Source organism: Triticum urartu, chromosome 5, assembly GCF_003073215.2.
Source record: "Triticum urartu cultivar G1812 chromosome 5, Tu2.1, whole genome shotgun sequence".
NCBI classification, from domain to species: domain Eukaryota; kingdom Viridiplantae; phylum Streptophyta; class Magnoliopsida; order Poales; family Poaceae; genus Triticum; species Triticum urartu.
The window spans coordinates 67,638,122-67,657,782 of record NC_053026.1 but is presented as its reverse complement, the minus strand read 5'-3'; positions in this window follow the sequence as shown (position 1 = coordinate 67,657,782).

Here is a 19,661-nt window from a genome sequence, read left to right as displayed (position 1 = left end):
GGAGTACGTATTTCCCATCGACATTACATTTATGTTCACACACTCATTCCTAGATGTCGGTGGTCATACTTTTTCATTGTATCATCCATGCTAGTTTACTTTCCTTTTTATGCTTTCTTCTTGTGTGTTTAATAAACCTTAAGAAAAACCAAAAAATTTAGTTGTAGCTTTTAATTAGTTTACTTTCCATGCTTGTAGTTGTAATTAAAAAGAAAACCCAAAAAGATTTCATGTTCTTCTTTTACTTGTTGGGAGCTATCCCGTGTAAATAGTTTTATTTCTTTTATTTCCTTTGGGGGTCGATAGGAGAAGACCATAATTAAATTGTTGAAGTGGCTCTTAAATACATTATTGTTGATCTGCCAAAAGAGCCCATATTGCCTTGTCTTCTCTTGTTTATTGAATGCTTGCAGATTCCAGCTTAGACCAATGCACGTGCACTACTATTATTATTCACATCGTTCAATCATGCAAGTGAAAGGAAATTATGACGATATATGATGGACTGACTAAGATGAGAAAAGCTGGTACGAACTCGACCTCTTTTGTTTTTTGTAAATATGATTAGCTCATCGTTCCTGATTCAGCCTATTATGAATAAACATGTTTGCAATGACAACTAGAGATCATAGTTCTTGTGCCATGCTTGATTAGCTATGAGTTATAATGGTTTACCTCGCGTGCCAACATGCTATTGAAATGGTTATGATGTGGTATGATAGGGTGGTATCCTCCTCTGAATGATTTAAGTGACTTGACTTGGCGCATGTTCACGCATGTAGTTGAAACAAAATCAACATAGCCTTCATGATATTTATGTTCATGGTGGATTATATACTACTCATGCTTGCATTCGGTGTTGATTAATTTTAATGCATGTTCATGACTATTGTCGCTCTCTAGCTGGTCGCTTCCCAGTCTTTTGCTAGCCTTCACCTGTACTAAGCGGGAATACTGCTTGTGCATCCAATCCCTTAAACCCCAAAGTTATTCCACATGAGTCCACTATACCTACCTATATACGGTATCTACCTGCCGTTCCAAGTAAATTTGTATGTGCCAAACTGTAAACCTTCAAATAAATATCATGTTTTGTATGCTCGAATAGCTCATGTGTCAACTAGGGCTGTCTGTATCTTCCATGTTAGGCGGGTTATTCTCAAGAGGAGTGGACTCCGCTCCTCACTCACGAGATAAATGGCTAGTCACCGGGATGCCCAGTCCCATGCTTTATGCAAACTAAATCAAAATAATTGCAAACAAAACTACCCCTGGGACTCTTGTTAGTTGGACGCACTCATTGTTTTGAGCAAGCCATGGATTGATGCTTGTTGGTGGAAGGGGGAGTATAAATTTTACCATTCTGTTTGGGAACCGCCCATAATGTGTGTAGCATGGAAGATATCACCATCTCTTGGTTGTTATGTTGACAATGAAAGTATACCGCTCAAAATATTATTCACCTCTATTTCAAAACCGAGCTCTGGCACCTCTACAAGTCCCTGCTTCCCTCTGCGAAGGGCTTATCTATTTACTTTTATGCTGAGTCATCATCCTCTTATTAAAAAGCACCAGTTGGAGAGCACCGCTGTCATTTGCATTCATTACTGTTAGTTTACATTGAGTATGACTTGACTGGATCTCTTTTACCATGAATTACAATGTCTAGTCAGTCCTTGATCTTTAAAGGTGTTGGAAATATGCCCTAGAGGCAATAATAAAAGTATTATTATTATATTTATTTGTTCATGATAATTGTCTTTATTCATGCTATAACTGTATTATCCGGAAATCGTAATACACGTGTGAATACATAGACCATAATATGTCCCTAGTAAGCCTCTAGTTGACTAGCTCGTTGATCAACAGATAGTCATGGTTTCCTGGCTATGGACATTGGATTTCATTGATAACGGGATCACATCATTAGGAGAATGATGTGATGGACAAGACCCAATCCTAAGCATAGCACAAAGATCGTTTAGTTCGTTTGCTAGAGCTTTTCCAATGTCAAGTATCTTTTCCTTTGACCATGAGATCGTGTAACTCCCGGATACCGTAGGAGTGCTTTGGGTGTATCAAACGTCACAACGTAACTGGGTGACTATAAAGGTGCATTACAGGTATCTCCGAAAGTGTCTGTTGGGTTGACACGGATCAAGACTGGGATTTGTCACTCCATATAACGGAGAGGTATCACTGGGCCCACTCGGTAATGCATCATCATTATGAGCTCAAGGTGACCAAGTGGTTGATCACGGGATCATGCATTACGGTACGAGTAAAGTGACTTGCCGGTAACGAGATTGAACAAGGTATTGGGATACCGACGATCGAGTCTCGGGCAAGTAACATACCGATTGACAAAGGGAATTGTATACGGGGTTGATTAATCCTCGACATCGTGGTTCATCCGATGAGATCATCGTGGAGCATGTGGGAGCCATCATGGGTATCCAGATCCCGCTGTTGGTTATTGACCGGAGAGTCGTCTCGGTCATGTCTGCTTGTCTCCCGAACCCGTAGGGTCTACACACTTAAGGTTCGGTGATGCTAGGGTTATGAAGATATGTATATGCAGTAATCCGAATGTTGTTCGGAGTCCCGGATGAGATCTCGGACGTCACGAGGAGTTCCGGAATGGTCCGGAGGTAAAGAATTATATATAGGAAGTGCTGTTTCGGCCATCGGGACAAGTTCCGGGGTTATCGGTATTGTACCGGGACCACCGGAGGGGTCCCGGGGGCCCACCGGGTGGGGCCACCTGTCCCGGGGGGCCACATGGGCTGTAGGGGGTGCGCCTTGGCCTACATGGGCCAAGGGAACCAGCCCTACTAGGCCCATGCGCCTAGGGTTTCCACCACGGAAGAGTCCAAGTGGTGGAAGGCACCCCGAGGTGCCTTGGGGGGGAGGGAAACCCTCCCCTGGCCGCCGCACCTAGGAGATTGGATCTCCTAGGCTGCGCACCACCCCCCCTTGGCCCTCCTATATATAGTGGGGGAGAGGAGGGATTTTATACCACAGCCTTTGGTGCTTCCTCTCTCCCCGTTACGTCTCTCTCTCGTAGTATAGGCGAAGCCCTGCTACTGTGACGCCGTGCATCCACCACCACGCCGTCGTGCTGCTGGATCTTCATCAACCTCTCTTCCCCCCTTGCTGGATCAAGAAAGGAGGAGACGTCATCCGTTCCGTACGTGTGTTGAACGCGGAGGCACCGTCCGTTCGGTGCTTGATCATCGGTGATTTGAATCACGTCGTGTTCGACTACATCATCCCCGTTCTTTGAACGCTTCCGCTCGCCATCTACAAGGTACGTAGATGCATCTAATCACTCGTTGCTAGATGAACTCCTAGATGGATCTTGGTGAAACCGTAGGAAAATTTTTGTTTTCTGCTACGTTACCCAACAGTGGCATCATGAGCTAGGTCTATGCGTAGTTCTCTTGCACGAGTAGAACACAAAGTAGTTGTGGGCGTTGATTTTGTTCAATATGCTTGCCGTTACTAGTCTTATCTTGATTCGGCGGCATCATGGGATGAAGCGGCCCGGACCGACCTTACACATACTCTTACGTGAGACAGGTTCCACCGACTGACATGCACTAGTTGCATAAGGTGGCTAGCGGGTGTCTGTCTCTCCTACTTTAGTCGGATCGGATTCGATGAAAAGGGTCCTTATGAAGGGTAAATAGCAATTGGCATATCACGTTGTGGTCATTGCGTAGGTAAGAAACGTTCTTGCTAGAAACCCATAGCAGCCACGTAAAACATGCAAACAACAATTAGAGGACGTCTAACTTGTTTTTGCAGGGTATGCTATGTGATGTGATATGGCCAAAAGGATGTGATGAATGATATATGTGATGTATGAGATTGATCATGTTCTTGTACAAGGAATCACGACTTACATGTCGATGAGTATGACGATCTACAAGGATGATCATGGAGCCCCAAGATGGAGATCAAAGGAGCTATGTGATATTGGCCATATCATGTCACTATTATTATTTGATTACATGTGATGTTTATCATGTTTTGCATCTTGTTTACTTAAAACAACGGTAGTAAATAAGATGATCCCTTACAACAATTTCAAGAAGTGTTCTCCCCTAACTGTGCACCGTTGCTACAGTTCGTCGCTTCGAAGCACCACGTGTTAATCGGGTGTGATAGATCCTTTCGTTCACATACAACGGGTGTAAGAAGTTTTACACATGCAAAAACACTTAGGGTTAACTTGACGAGCCTAGCATGTGAAGACATGGCCTCGGAACACAGAGACCGAAAGGTCAAACACGAGTCGTATGGAAGATACGATCAACATGGAGATGTTCACCGATGATGACTAGTCCGTCTCACGTGTTAATCGGACACGGCTTAGTTGACTTGGATCGTGTAACACTTAGATGACTAGAGGGATGTCTAATCTGAGTGGGAGTTCATTAATAATTTGATTAGATGAACTTAATTATCATGAACTTAGTCTAAAATCTTTACAATATGTCCTGTAGATCAAATGGCCAACGTTGTATTCAATTTCAACGCGTTCCTAGAGAAAACCAAGCTGAAAGACGATGGCAGCAACTATACGGACTGGGTCCGGAACCTGAGGATCATCCTCATAGCTGCCAAGAAAGATTATGTCCTACAAGCACCGCTAGGTGATCCACCCGTCCCACAGAACCAAGACGCTATGAATGCTTGGCAGACATGTACTGATGACTACTCCCTCGTTCAGTGCGGCATGCTTTACAGCTTAGAACCGGGGCTCCAAAAGCGTTTTGAGAGACATGGAGCATATGAGATGTTCGAAGAGCTAAAAATGGTTTTTCAAGCTCATGCCCGGATCGAGAGATATGAAGTCTCCGATAAGTTCTTCAGCTGTAAGATGGAGGAAAATAGTTCTGTCAGTGAGCACATACTCACTATGTCTGGGTTACATAACCGCTTGACTCAGCTGGGAGTTAATCTCCCGGATGACGCGGTCATTGACAGAATCCTCCAGTCGCTTCCACCAAGCTACAAGAGCTTTGTGATGAACTTCAATATGCAGGGGATGGTAAAGACCATTCCTGAAGTATTTGCTATGCTGAAATCAGCAGAGGTAGAAGTCAAGAAGGAACATCAAGTGTTGATGATGAATAAAACCACTAAGTTCAAGAAGGGCAAGGGTAAAAAGAACTTCAAGAAGGACAGCAAGGAAGTTGCTGCGCCCGGCAAGCAAGCTGTCGGGAAGAAGTCAAAGAATGGACCCAAGCCTGAGACAGAGTGCTTTTATTGCAAAGGGAAGGGTCACTGGAAGCGGAACTGCCCCAAATACTTAGCGGACAAGAAGGCCGGCAACACCAAAGGTATATTTGATATACATGTAATTGATGTGTACCTTACCAGTACTCGTAGTAACTCCTGGGTATTTGATACCGGTGCCGTTGCTCATATTTGTAACTCACCACAGGAGCTGCGGAATAAACGGAAACTGGAAAGGGAGGAGGTGACGATGCGCGTCGGGAATGGTTCCAAGGTCGATGTGATCGCCGTCGGCACGCTACCTCTACATTTACCTACGGGATTAGTTATAAACCTCAATAATTGTTATTTAGTGCCATGTCTGAGCATGAACATTGTATCAGGATCTCGTTTAATACGAGATGGCTACTCATTTAAATCCGAGAATAATGGTTGTTCTATTTATATGAGAGATATGTTTTATGGTCATGCTTCGATAGTCAATGGTTTATTCTTAATGAATCTCGAGCGTATTACTACACATGTTCATAGTGTGAGTACCAAAAGATGTAAGGTTGATAACGATAGTCCCACATACTTGTGGCACTGCCGCCTTGGTCACATAGGTGTCAAACGCATGAAGAAGCTCCATGCAGATGGACTTTTAGAGTCTCTTGATTATGAATCATTTGACACGTGCGAACCATGCCTCATGGGAAAAATGACCAAGACTCCGTTCTCAGGAACAATGGAGCGAGCAACCAACTTATTGGAAATCATACATACTGATGTATGCGGTACAATGAGTGTTGAGGCTCGCGGTGGCTATCGTTATGTTCTCACCCTCACTGATGACTTGAGTAGATATGGGTATGTCTACTTAATGAAACACAAATCTGAAACCTTTGAAAAGTTTAAAGAATTTCAGAGTGAGGTTGAGAATCAACGTGACAGGAAAATCAAGTTTCTACGATCAGATCGTGGAGGAGAATACTTGAGTCACGAATTTGGCACACACTTAAGAAAATGTGGAATAGTTTCACAACTCACGCCGCCTGGAACACCTCAGCGTAACGGTGTGTCCGAATGTCGTAATCGCACTCTATTAGATATGGTGCGATCTATGATGTCTCTTGCCAATTTACCGCTATCTTTTTGGGGCTATGCTTTAGAGACTGCCGCATTCACTTTAAATAGGGCTCCGTCGAAATCCGTTGAGACGACACCGTATGAATTATGGTTTGGGAAGAAACCTAAGATGTCGTTTCTAAAAGTTTGGGGATGCGATGCTTATGTCAAGAAACTTCAACCTGAAAAGCTCGAACCCAAGTCGGAAAAATGCGTCTTCATAGGATACCCTAAAGAAACTTATGGGTATACCTTCTACCTCAGATCCGAAGGCAAGATCTTTGTTTCCAAGAATGGATCCTTTCTGGAGAAAGAGTTTATCTCGAAAGAAGTAAGTGGGAGGAAAGTAGAACTTGATGAGGTATTGTCTCTTGAACCGGTAAATGGCGCAACTCAAGAAAATGTTCCTGAGGTGCCTGCACCGACTAGAGAGGAAGTTATTGATGATGATCAAGATACTTCTGATCAAGCTCCTACTGAAATTCGAAGGTCCACAAGGACACGTTCCGCACCAGAGTGGTACGGCAACCCTGTCTTGGAAATCATGTTGTTAGACAACAGTGAACCTATGAACTATGAAGAAGCGATGGCGGGCCCGGATTCCGACAAATGGCTAGAAGCCATGAAATCCGAGATAGGATCCATGTATAAAACAAAGTATGGACTTTGACTGACTTGCCCGTTGAACGGCGAGCCATAGAAAATAAATGGATCTTCAAGAAGAAGACAGACGCGGATGGTAATGTGACCATCTATAAAGCTCGGCTTGTCGCTAAGGGTTATCGACAAGTTCAAGGAATTGACTACGATGAGACTTTCTCACCGGTAGCGAAGCTAAAGTCCGTCCGAATCATGTTAGCAATTTCCGCATTCTACGATTACGAGATATGGCAAATGGACGTCAAAACGGCATTCCTTAATGGTTTCCTTAAGGAAGAGTTGTATATGATGCAGCCGGAAGGTTTTGTCGATCCTAAGAATGCTGACAAGGTGTGCAAGCTCCAACGCTCGATTTATGGGCTGGTGCAAGCATCTCGGAGTTGGAACATTCGCTTTGATGAGATGATCAAAGCGTTTGGGTTTACGCAGACTTATGGAGAAGCCTGCGTTTACAAGAAAGTGAGTGGGAGCTCTGTAGCATTTCTCATATTATATGTAGATGACATACTTTTGATGGGAAATGATATAGAACTCTTGGACAGCATGAAGGCCTACTTGAATAAGAGTTTTTCAATGAAGGACCTTGGAGAGGCTGCTTATATATTAGGCATCAAAATCTATAGGGATAGATCAAGACGCCTCATAGGTCTTTCACAAAGCACATACCTTGATAAGATTTTGAAGAAGTTCAAAATGGATCAGTCCAAGAAAGGGTTCTTGCCTGTTTTGCAAGGTGTGAGATTGAGTTCAGCTCAATGCCCGACCACGGCAGAAGAGATAGAAGAGATGAGTATCATCCCCTATGCCTCAGCCATATGTTCTATTATGTATGCTATGCTGTGTACCAGACCTGATGTAAACCTTGCCGTAAGTTTGGTAGGAAGGTACCAAAGTAATCCCGGCAAGGAACACTGGACAACGGTCAAGAATATCCTGAAGTACCTGAAAAGGACAAAGGACATGTTTCTCGTTTATGGAGGTGACGAAGAGCTCGTCGTAAAGGGTTACGTCGACGCTAGCTTCGACACAGATCTGGATGACTCTAAGTCACAAACCGGATACGTGTATATGTTGAATGGTGGAGCAGTGAGCTGGTGCAGCTGCAAACAAAGCGTCGTGGCGGGATCTACATGTGAAGCGGAGTACATGGCAGCCTCGGAGGCAGCACATGAAGCTATATGGGTGAAGGAGTTCATCACCGACCTAGGAGTCATACCCAATGCGTCGGGGCCAATCAAACTCTTTTGTGACAACACTGGAGCTATTGCACTTGCCAAGGAGCCCAGGTTTCACAAGAAGACAAGGCACATCAAGCGTCGCTTCAACTCCATTTGTGAAAATGTTCAAGATGGAGACATAGAGATTTTTAAAGTACATATGGACCTGAATATAGCAGATCCGTTGACTAAACCTCTCCCTAGGGCAAAACATGATCAACACCAGAATTCCATGGGTGTTCGATTCATCACAATGTAACTAGATTATTGACTCTAGTGCAAGTGGGAGACTGTTGGAAATATGCCCTAGAGGCAATAATAAAAGTATTATTATTATATTTCTTTGTTCATGATAATTGTCTTTATTCATGCTATAACTGTATGATCCGGAAATCGTAATACACGTGTGAATACATAGACCATAATATGTCCCTAGTAAGCCTCTAGTTGACTAGCTCGTTGATCAACAGATAGTCATGGTTTCCTGGCTATGGACATTGGATGTCATTGATAACGGGATCACATCATTAGGAGAATGATGTGATGGACAAGACCCAATCCTAAGCATAGCACAAAGATCGTTTAGTTCGTTTGCTAGAGCTTTTCCAATGTCAAGTATCTTTTCCTTTGACCATGAGATCGTGTAACTCCCGGATACCGTAGGAGTGCTTTGGGTGTATCAAACGTCACAACGTAACTGGGTGACTATAAAGGTGCATTACAGGTATCTCTGAAAGTGTCTGTTGGGTTGACACGGATCGAGACTGGGATTTGTCACTCCATATAACGGAGAGGTATCACTGGGCCCACTCGGTAATGCATCATCATTATGAGCTCAAGGTGACCAAGTGGTTGATCACGGGATCATGCATTACGGTACGAGTAAAGTGACTTGCCGGTAACGAGATTGAACAAGGTATTGGGATACCGACGATCGAGTCTCGGGCAAGTAACATACCGATTGACAAAGGGAATTGTATACGGGGTTGATTAATCCTCGACATCGTGGTTCATCCGATGAGATCATCGTGGAGCATGTGGGAGCCATCATGGGTATCCAGATCCCGCTGTTGGTTATTGACCGGAGAGTCGTCTCGGTCATGTCTGCTTGTCTCCCGAACCCGTAGGGTCTACACACTTAAGGTTCGGTGATGCTCGGGTTATGAAGATATGTATATGTAGTAATCCGAATGTTGTTCGGAGTCCCGGATGAGATCCCGGACGTCACGAGGAGTTCCGGAATGGTCCGGAGGTAAAGAATTATATATAGGAAGTGCTGTTTCGGCCATCGGGACAAGTTCCCGGGGTTATCGGTATTGTACCGGGACCACCGGAGGGGTCCCGGGGGCCCACCGGGTGGGGCCACCTGTCCCGGGGGGCCACATGGGCTGTAGGGGGTGCACCTTGGCCTACATGGGCCAAGGGAACCAGCCCTACTAGGCCCATGCGCCTAGGGTTTCCACCACGGAAGAGTCCAAGTGGTGGAAGGCACCCCGAGGTGCCTTGGGGGGGAGGGAAACCCTCCCCTGGCCGCCGCACCTAGGAGATTGGATCTCCTAGGCTGCGCACCACCCCCCCTTGGCCCTCCTATATATAGTGGGGGAGAGGAGGGATTTTATACCACAGCCTTTGGTGCTTCCTCTCTCCCCGTTACGTCTCTCTCTCGTAGTATAGGCGAAGCCCTGCTACTGTGACGCCACCACCACGCCGTCGTGCTGCTGGATCTTCATCAACCTCTCTTCCCCCCTTGCTGGATCAAGAAAGGAGGAGACGTCATCCGTTCCGTACGTGTGTTGAACGCGGAGGCACCGTCCGTTCGGTGCTTGATCATCGGTGATTTGAATCATGTCGTGTTCGACTACATCATCCCCGTTCTTTGAACGCTTCCGCTCGCCATCTACAAGGTACGTAGATGCATCTAATCACTCGTTGCTAGATGAACTCCTAGATGGATCTTGGTGAAACCATAGGAAAATTTTTGTTTTCTGCTACGTTCCCCAACAAAAGGTGCTCTACATTTATGTTTTGCGGTCTCAGAAAGGGCTAGCGAGATACCACCTTGTTATATCATATTATGATTGTTTTGAGAAAGTGTTGTCATCCGAGATTTATTATTATTGCTCGCTAGTTGATTATGCTATTGAAATGAGTAAACTTGAGACCTAAGCATTATTGCGAATGTGGTTAGTTATGATCTTTGCGGAAAACTTGAATGCTGGCTTTACATATTTACAACAACAAGAGCAAACCGAGTTTGTAAAAGTTTTTCTTTATCACTTTCAGTTTGTCAACTGAATTGCTTGAGGACAAGCAAAGGTTTAAGCTTGGGGGAGTTGATATGTCTCCGTCATATCTACTTTTCCAAACACTTTTGCCCTTGTTTTGGACTCTAACTTGCATGATTTGAATGGAACTAACCCGGATTGACGCTGTTTTCAGCAGAATTACCATGGTGTTATTTATGTGCAGGAACAAACGTTCTCGGAATGACCTGAAACTTCACAGAACAACTTATTGGAAAATATAAAAAATACCTGCAAAAGATGAAGGCCAGGGGGCCCACCACCTGTCCACGAGGGTGGGGGGCGCGCCTGCCCCCCTAGGGCGCGCTCCCTACCTCGTGGGCCCCCTGGTGCCTCTCTGACTCCAACTCCAACTCTATATATTGTGCTTTGGGGACAAAAAAATCAGAGAGAAGAATTCATCGCGTTTTACGATACAGAGCCGACGCCAAGCCCTAAAACCTCTCGGGAGGGCTGATCTAGAGTCCGTTCGGGGCTCCAGAGAGGGGAATCTGTCTCCATCGTCATCATCAACCTTCCTCCATCACCAATTTCATGATGCTCACCACCGTGCGTGAGTAACTCCATCGTAGGCTTGCTGGACGGTGATGGGTTGGATGGGATCTATCATGAAATCGAGTTAGTTTTGTTAGGGTTTGATCCCTAGTATCCACTATGTTCTGAGATTGATGTTGCTATGACTTTGCTATGCTTAATGCTTGTCACTAGGGCCCGAGTGCCATGATTTCAGATCTGAACCTATTATGTTTTCATCAATATATGAGAGTTCTTGATCCTATCTTGCAAATCTATAGTCACTTGTTATGTGTTATGATCCGTTAACCCCGAAGTGACAATAATCGGGATACTTACCAGTGATGGCCGTAGTTTGAGGAGTTCATGTATTCACTATGTGTTAATGCTTTGTTCCGGTACTCTATTAAAAGGAGGCATTAATATCCCTTAGTTTCCGTAAGGACCCCGCTGCCATGGGAGGGTAGGACAAAAGATGTCATGCAAGTTCTTTCCATAAGCACGTATGACTATATTCGGAATACATGCCTACATTATATCAATGAACTGGAGCTAGTTCTGTGTCACCCTAGGTAATGACTGTTACATGATGAACCGCATCCGGCATAATTCTCCATCACTGATCCATTGCCTACGAGCTTTTAATATATTGTTCTTCGCTTATTTACTTTCCTGTTGTTATTGCTATCATCACTGCAAAATACCAAAAACATTACTTTTACTATTGTTATATTTTGTTACCATTACCACTACTATCATATTACTTTGCTACTAAATACTTTGCTACAGATACTAAGTTTCCTGGTGTGGTTGAATCGACAACTCAGCTGCTAATAGTTGAGAGTATTCTTTGGCTCCCCTTGTGTCGAATCAATAAATTTGGGTTGAATACTTTACCCTCGAAAAGTATTGTGATCCCCTATACTTGTGGGTTATCAGCCGGGGCGGCGGCGGACCAATGGTGGGGAGTTGTTTCGGGGCGGCGAGGCGGCGGGGGAGCGCCGCCGGCCGCAGGCCGCGGGGGCAGTCGGTTCGGCCGGTGGTGGATGGCGGCTCAGGGGGTGCAGGTTGAAGATGAACTGCAGCCCCTCCCTAAGCTACATGTGAAGTGCCTCTCTGCTACCATTGCGTTCAGTTTCGACAGTAACATTCAGATTCCATGGTAAATTTCAGTTTTGACAGTTAAGTTCAGAGTCAATAGTTTTTACCTCATCTGTTGTAGTTGTCGGCGTTCTGGGAACGGGGGTCCCCAGACTTGCCTGCCTGCAGCCTGCGGCGTGGCTCAAAGGGGGCCCAGCACGGCCCGTCTTCATCGATGCAAACCCAAGACCCTCGCGAGGGGCCAAGCCTCGCGGGGCAGACGACATGGAGCTTCCTCAGGCACGGCCACATCAGGCTGGCTCGCGAGGAGGCGGAGAGATCAAGGCAGGGTACCTCACGAGGTGCCCGTGACGCAAGCCATGACGACCAAGGGCGCCAGGAGGGCGCCAGCCCGCGCAGTGTCCTCCTTTCCTCTTTGGTGCAAAGGGATCAAGCGCAGGTGAAGAGCATCAAGCAAAGGCACCCGTTTCGGTGCAACGAGACCAAGACCAGTCCAACGGCAGGGAGGAAGTCATTGTGGAGCCCAAGCCAGCGTCACCACCAGAGCCTTTGGCAGGCGAGGAACAACTTTAGTCAGGATAAGTGTACCAGATGTTCCCCTTCAAAATGGCCAATTGTTGGCACCCTTCCCACTCAATATTTGGGAAGAGGCCCAGGGCCTTTGCCTATAAATAGGACTAGCCACCCCCAGGGTAGGGAGGAGCCAGAATCGGCCAACCCAGAAACTAGCTAGGGTCACAATCGAGAAGAGAGAGAGGGAAGGGTGACTGAACTCCCCCTAGCAGTTCATCCTCCCAACCAAGAACAGACCCTCGCGAGGTTGTTCTTCCTTGTATTGCTTGTCATCATCAGCCCAAGGGGCAATCCACCACACCACACACTGGAGTAGGGTGTTACACCACAACGGTGGCCCGAACTAGTATAAACCCTGTGTCTCTTGTGCTGTTCTTTCCATAGCTTAGATCTTAGCAAGGAGGAGGGGTGCAGGTAGGTAGAAGGCGAAATCTCCGTGCGCACCCTAGTGTTCGAACCTCAAGGGTCTGCCGGAACCCGAAATCCGACATTTGGCGTGCCAGGTAGGGGTGCGCCGGAATTCGTCTTCCACCACCCCGTTCTCCTCCGACCATCGCGTCCATGTCTGACGCTCGTCGGGCCCGCGCCGAGCGCCGGGCCGCTCTCGCTTCCCGCGTCACCCAGATGGCTCCTGTCGGCGGGCGTCCTCGCCGTTCCCCATCACCTGCCGTCAACGCCGCCACCGGCCCGGCGGGGGACGAGCAGCAAGCGTCGTCTCAGCATCCGTCCGTGCGGCAAGACGGCCGCACCGCTACTCCCTCGCTCGCCCCAGCTGGTTCTTCGTCCCGCGCGCTCCGCGCACCCATGGAGGCTCGACCTGCGCTCATCACGGCAAACGAGCTCCTGCGCTACCGTCCCGTCGACGACGTCTACAAAGAATGGCTCGACCGCGTCACCGAGCTCGTCCGCACCGCAGGGGGCTCTCCTGCGCCGTCCGTTCTGCTGCACCGCACCCCGCCCCGCGCGGGCGACGAAGCTCCGGCGGTGCCCCGGCCGCCTCCTCCTCAAGAAGGCGCCATGGCTCGAAGGCGCGTGGCCCCTGGGCGGAACCCGCTCCATCAGGTGCCAGCGCGGCAAGAGCAGAGCTGCCAAGAAGTCCCTCGCCCGCCAGAAGCTGCCTGGGTGCTCCCTGCTCCAGCACGTCGCGACCATGCTCCTGCTCCCGTACGTCAAGACCCCGTGCTGCTCCCAGCTGCAGCGCGTGGGGGCATGCAAGACCAAGATCTTCGTCACCCAAGGCCTCCCGTGGCCACAGCAGGCTGCCGTGCATTCACCGCCGAGCTACGCAGCATCGCGTGGCCCGACAAGTTCAAGCCAGACCTGCCTCCTCGTTACGACGGCATGGCCGACCCTGCGGAGTTCCTCCAGCGCTATGAGCTGGGCATCAAAGCTGCCAACGGAGACGAGAAGGTCATGGCGAACTGGTTTCCCATGGCGCTCAAGGACGGGGCCCGCACCTGGCTCCTGAACCTGGCCCCAGGCACGATCTCCTCCTGGGACGAGATGCGCACCCGCTTCATCGCCAACTTCCAAGGTACTCGCGACCGGCCACCCGCCATGAGCGACATGCGCCGCATCAAGCAACAACCCGGAGAGACCCTACAGAAGTACATCCAGCGCTTCAACAATGCACGCCTCAAGATTCCCAAGGTGACCGAGGAGGCCATCACCTCAGCCTTCTCCGACGGCGTGCGCGATGTCAAGATGAAGGAGGAGCTGGCGATGCATGAAGACCTGTGCACTTCCTTGGAGTTGTTCACCTTGGCAACCAAGTGCGCCAGGGCTGAGGAAGGGCATCTCTCCCTCCTCGAGCTGCCTGCTGCAGACCCAGAAGAGAAGAAGCCCAAGGCCAAGGATGTGAAGCGCAAGGGGGCTGCCGTGCTCGCGGCAGAACCAGACACCAAGCGGGGCAGAGATCTGCCCGAACCTCCCAAGGGCAGTCGATACTGTGTGTACCACGACCTCCACACCCACAACACCAACGAATGTCAAGAGCTCCGAGCCGTGCGAGAAGGAAGGATCGTTCGTCGCCCCGACCGCGGTGACCGGGGCTACGATCGAGGAGGAGGAAGGAATGCACGGCGCTGGGAAGACCGCGGCCCGCGCCAAGGGTGGCGCGATCAACCTCGCGAGGATCACTGGCAAGACCCGCCTCGCGAGGGAGACTGGAGGGATCAGCCTCACGAGGATCGCCCGCAAGGCAACGCAGGCCTCCCTCCGCTGCCGCCGCAGCCAAGGAGAAACGAGGACCGCCATCAGGACGAGGGGGCTGGGGGCTTCCAGGAGCCGCGCGCAGTCGCCTGCATCCTGGGCAGGGCTCAAGCCCCAGCCTCTCAGCGCATCTTCAAGCAGTTCGCCCGCGAAGTGAATGCAGTCCTCCCCAAGCTGGAAGCCACGCGCCCTCTCAGGTGGTCGGCGTGCACCATCACGTTCAGCTTAGCAGATCAGCTCAAGTGTGTAGCTACAGCTGGAGTCCTCCCGATGCTTTGTTCCCCAATCATCAGCAACGTGGTGGTCACCAGGACCCTCATCGACGGCGGGGCAGGGCTCAACGTCCTGTCCGTGGAAACATTCAACAATCTCCAAGTGCCCTACAACCAGCTTCAGCCGACCAAGCCTTTCTCCGGAGTCACCGACGGCTCCACGGTCCCGATTGGGCAGGTCCGCCTCCCAGTCACCTTCGGGGCACGCGACAACTACCGCACCAAGCTAATCGAGTTTGACGTCGCTCACATTCGCCTGCCGTACAATGCCATCCTTGGGTACCCAGCGCTGGCCATGTTCATGGCCGTAACTCACCACGGCTACAACGTCCTCAAGATGCCAGGAAGTGGCGGAGTCATCACGGTGCCCTGTGAAGAGAAGGACGCGGTGTGTTCCCTGGAACGAGCCTTTCAGGCCGCGTCACTGGAAGACCCGGATCACGGAAGCAGGAGGCTTCCCGAGACCGCCCCCAAGATGAAGAAGACATCGTCCGGCCCGGCCCCTCATGAGGCAGGCCCCTCAGGGGCCGCGCCTGCCCAGGGGGAACCTCCTTCCATCGCATAGGAAAGCGTGCCCGGCGCCCTCCTCAGGCAGGGCTTGGGGGCTCTCCCCTGGAGGGCCATCGACCTGGCTAAGGTCACGAGGGAGGCGCTTGGGCACCACATGGAGGCGTGTTTCGAAGCACGTTTCCCTCAGGAAGGAGTAAAGCAAGGAGAGCCAGACCCTCAGGAGTTCGTCAGCAAGGCCATTCAGGAGCTACAGGAGTCAAGAGTCAGGAGAGGCGGCCGCCGCCTACCAGCTGTGGCTCCCCATCCAGGCGAGGATGGTGGGCTGCGCGTCTGCATCGACATACCAGGGCTCAATCGAGTCGCCTCTCTGGAGCGCCTCTGGCCCTCGCGATCGGGGCGCTGCGAAGGTCCACCCCACAGCTACGTTCGCATGCCTTACGGCTTGCCGAACGTGGCTGCCACCTACCAGCGCCTCACGAGGGGCATCATGGAGGCTCAAGAGGCCAGGCGTTCCACAGCCCTGGCGGAGATGGAGATGGTCCGCAAGGAACCACCAGCGCCTTTGGAGCCTCCCGAGGCCCCTGGGCCTGGGGGCTAGTGAGGATCGGCTTTCCCGGCCCACCGAGTCTGCTACACCAACACTCCTTTGTCCTCAACATCATCAGGTGACATCTTTCAAGTTTCACTTCCAGCTGGGAGCGCCCCCCAGGGCTGCATTATTCCCAGGCCGCGTGGGTCCGTCCCTGCGGCATGTATCCCTTTTATTTCGTGTTGTTAGCTTACTTTGTTGGGGGCGCCCCTCGGGCTGCATCATCCCCAAGTCGCTCGGGCCTGACCCAGTGATGTCCACCTTCCCAGCATCTATTTGAATGAATCCACTCCTTCGCGGCTAATGAGTTTGACCTAGTTGCCCGCTCAACTGACGCCAACTGACGGAGCTACCCCCAAACGGCACGACGCTTGCGCATGGGTCCGTCCCTGCAACGCCGACAAACCTAAATGGCTGAGCTCTGGCCGCGGTAGCCCCGCATGGCGCCACCTCGTCAAGCCTTCAGTGCCTCATCGCCCCTCGGAAGCAACCAACGGTTGACTGTCAATTGTCATGGCAACCCCTTGTTCTTTCTATGATAGGTCTACAGGATCTCCTAAAGGAGCTGCGTTAGGCGAGGCCCTTGCGGTGTCTCCTTCACTCTCATCCGCGCGAACCGCTTGCACGTTAAAGGGGGGGTGCCTGAGCATCGCGACTCAGGGCTCCTACTGGCTCTCCAGCCCTCACCCTCTGGCTTTGTCCACGGCATCGCGACTTGGCATACCAGCGACGGCTGAGACTCGCTCGAGGGCCGGGACCCAAGGACGTAGAGCAGAAAGGGGAGCAAAGGCGAGAGGGGAGGGGCATGCGAGGACCTCGCCAAGCAACCTCACGCCTGCTGATGCACAGACCCGGCGACACACCAGAGAACGGCCCCTGATTCTCGAGATAAGTAACCACCCGGAAGCACCAGCTACCGTGGCACCATCCCCGCACCTAATGCAATCCCGGGTTAGCGACGCCGCTCCCCTTTCTCACCGAACAACGGCTGCTTGAGCGCCAAAGAGGACCTCCTGAGCATCGCGACTCAGGGGCTCTTACCGGACCCCGGGTCGCTCACCTCCTGACCTTGACCACGGCATCGCGACCTGGCATAGCAGCGATGGCTGAAGCCGCCTTGGGACTGGGACCTGTCGGCGCAGAGCACCAAGCCTTCGTGAGGTTCGAAAGGGAGAACTGAGCTAAAACGGAATGAGCAACTCGCACAGTTCTACGACAAGGGTTATATTAACAAAACAGGATCACATGCACCTTACAAGCCCCCACGGGACGCGTCTTTGATTCCTCACAGGGAACAGATCCTAAAGGGACGCTAACTACACGCGCCCCTGCAAAAGACGCCATCATCAACAGTGGGCCGTCAAGAACCGGCGCCAACCCCATCCAGATCAGAGTCGGCGACGGCCTGACGAGCCCGCCCTGCTCCAGGAGCGGCACTGGCTCGGGGGCTCGTAGCTGTCGTCGCTTGTCTCCGGAGTCGCGAAGAGCTCGCCGGAGTCACTGGAACTTCCGACGCCTCCGCCGCCTGAGGAGCCACCAAGGGAGCGGTCGGCGGGCCCAGTCCTCGCTGTAGCAGGGTCCCGACCACCTCTCCCGGGGCAGCACTCCAGCCGGCGCCTGTTCGCATCGAAGACCTTGAAGAACATCACCGAAGCACCGTCGTACTCCAAATGGATCGCGAAGGCGCCTCTTGTCCTGCAAACCCAGGCGATCTCGCTCCAGCCTCGAGTCATGAAGACTTCGCCCGGAGCAACGACCGCGACCTCTGCTTCGGTCGCGAGGGTGCTGCAGCCGGCGTGCTACAGCCAAAGCTCCAGGAGTTCTCCCTGCGGGACGATGGAGGCGAAGAAGGGAGGAAGGCGAATCCAAGACTGAGGAGGCATGGCGGCACATAGCATGAACTCTCGGGAGGAGCCCTCGGTGTGGACCCCAGGGGGGACGACCCACACCTCTGTGACCCGTCGGCGCCGCCCGTAGCGATCAGCATCAACTCCTTCAGGGCCCTCGATGTGGGCGTACAAGGGAAGCGGGAACCCCGGCGGTGCCCGCTCGCACCAGGGCCTCGACACCACCTGATGGGCCCCCTCGTCTGGGCCGCAGAGGGTGAGCCGTTTCTTCGGCGGGAGCGGGTCTGGTTCCTCTCGGGGAGCCTTTCCCTTCTCTGCCGACGAGAACCGGCGGATCGGAGCCATCGCAGCAAGACGGAGCAAGGACCGGGAAGAAGGAGAAGCAAGAAGGGATGGACTGGAAGGGCGCGCGCCGTTCCGTACTTATGGCCGGCGAAGGCCAACCGCTGACCTCCACGATCGCAGGTAATCATGACCCGCTTTGCATGCAGGGACTTGTCCGATCCGTGCAGTTGCCGAGGCGCCATGGGGAAGTGGAGACGCCCACGCCCAATCAACCGCCACGCGGCGCCCAAGGCCGTAGGCTGTTAGGGCCCGTGGTGCTTCGCCCTTGCCCTTTTGCCTCCCTGCACGGCCAAGTCCGGGCGCGCCTTGGGCCCGGGGGCTACTGTCGGCATTCTGGGAACAGGGGTCCCCAGACTTGCGTGCCTACGGCCTGCGGCACGGCTCAAAGGGGGCCCAGCACGGCCCGTCTTCATCGACGCAAACCCAAGACCCTCGCGAGGGGCCAAGCCTCGCGGGGCGGACGACACGGAGCTTCCTTAGGCACGGCCACATCAAGCTGGCTCGCGAGGAGGCGGAGAGATCAAGGCGGGGTACCTCACGAGGTGCCCGTGACGCAAGCCATGACGACCAAGGGCGCCAGGTGGGCGCCAGCCCACGCAGTGTCCTCCTTTCCTCTTTGGTGCAAAGGGAGCAAGCGCAGGCGAAGAGCATCAAGCAAAGGCACCTGTTTCGGTGCAACGAGACCAAGACCAGTCCAACAGCAGGGAGGAAGTCATTGTGAAGCCCAAGCCAGCGTCACCACCAGAGCCTTTGGCAGGCGAGGACCAACTTTAGTTAGGATAAGTGTACCAGATGTTCCCCTTCAAAATGGCCAATTGTTGGCGCCCTTCCCACTCATTATTTGGGAAGAGGCCCACGGACTTTGCCTATAAATAGGACTAGCCACCCCCAGGGTAGGGAGGATCCAGAATCGGCCAACCTAGAAACTAGCTAGGGTCGCAATCGAGAAGAGAGAGAGGGAAGGGTGACTGAACTCCCCCTAGCAGTTCATCCTCCCAACAAAGAACAGACCCTCGCGAGGCTGTTCTTCCTTGTATTGCTCGTCATCATCAGCCCAAGGGGCAATCCACCACACCACACACTTGAGTAGGGTGTTACACCACAACGGTGGCCCGAACCAGTATAAACCCTGTGTCTCTTGTGCTGTTCTTTCCATATCTTAGATC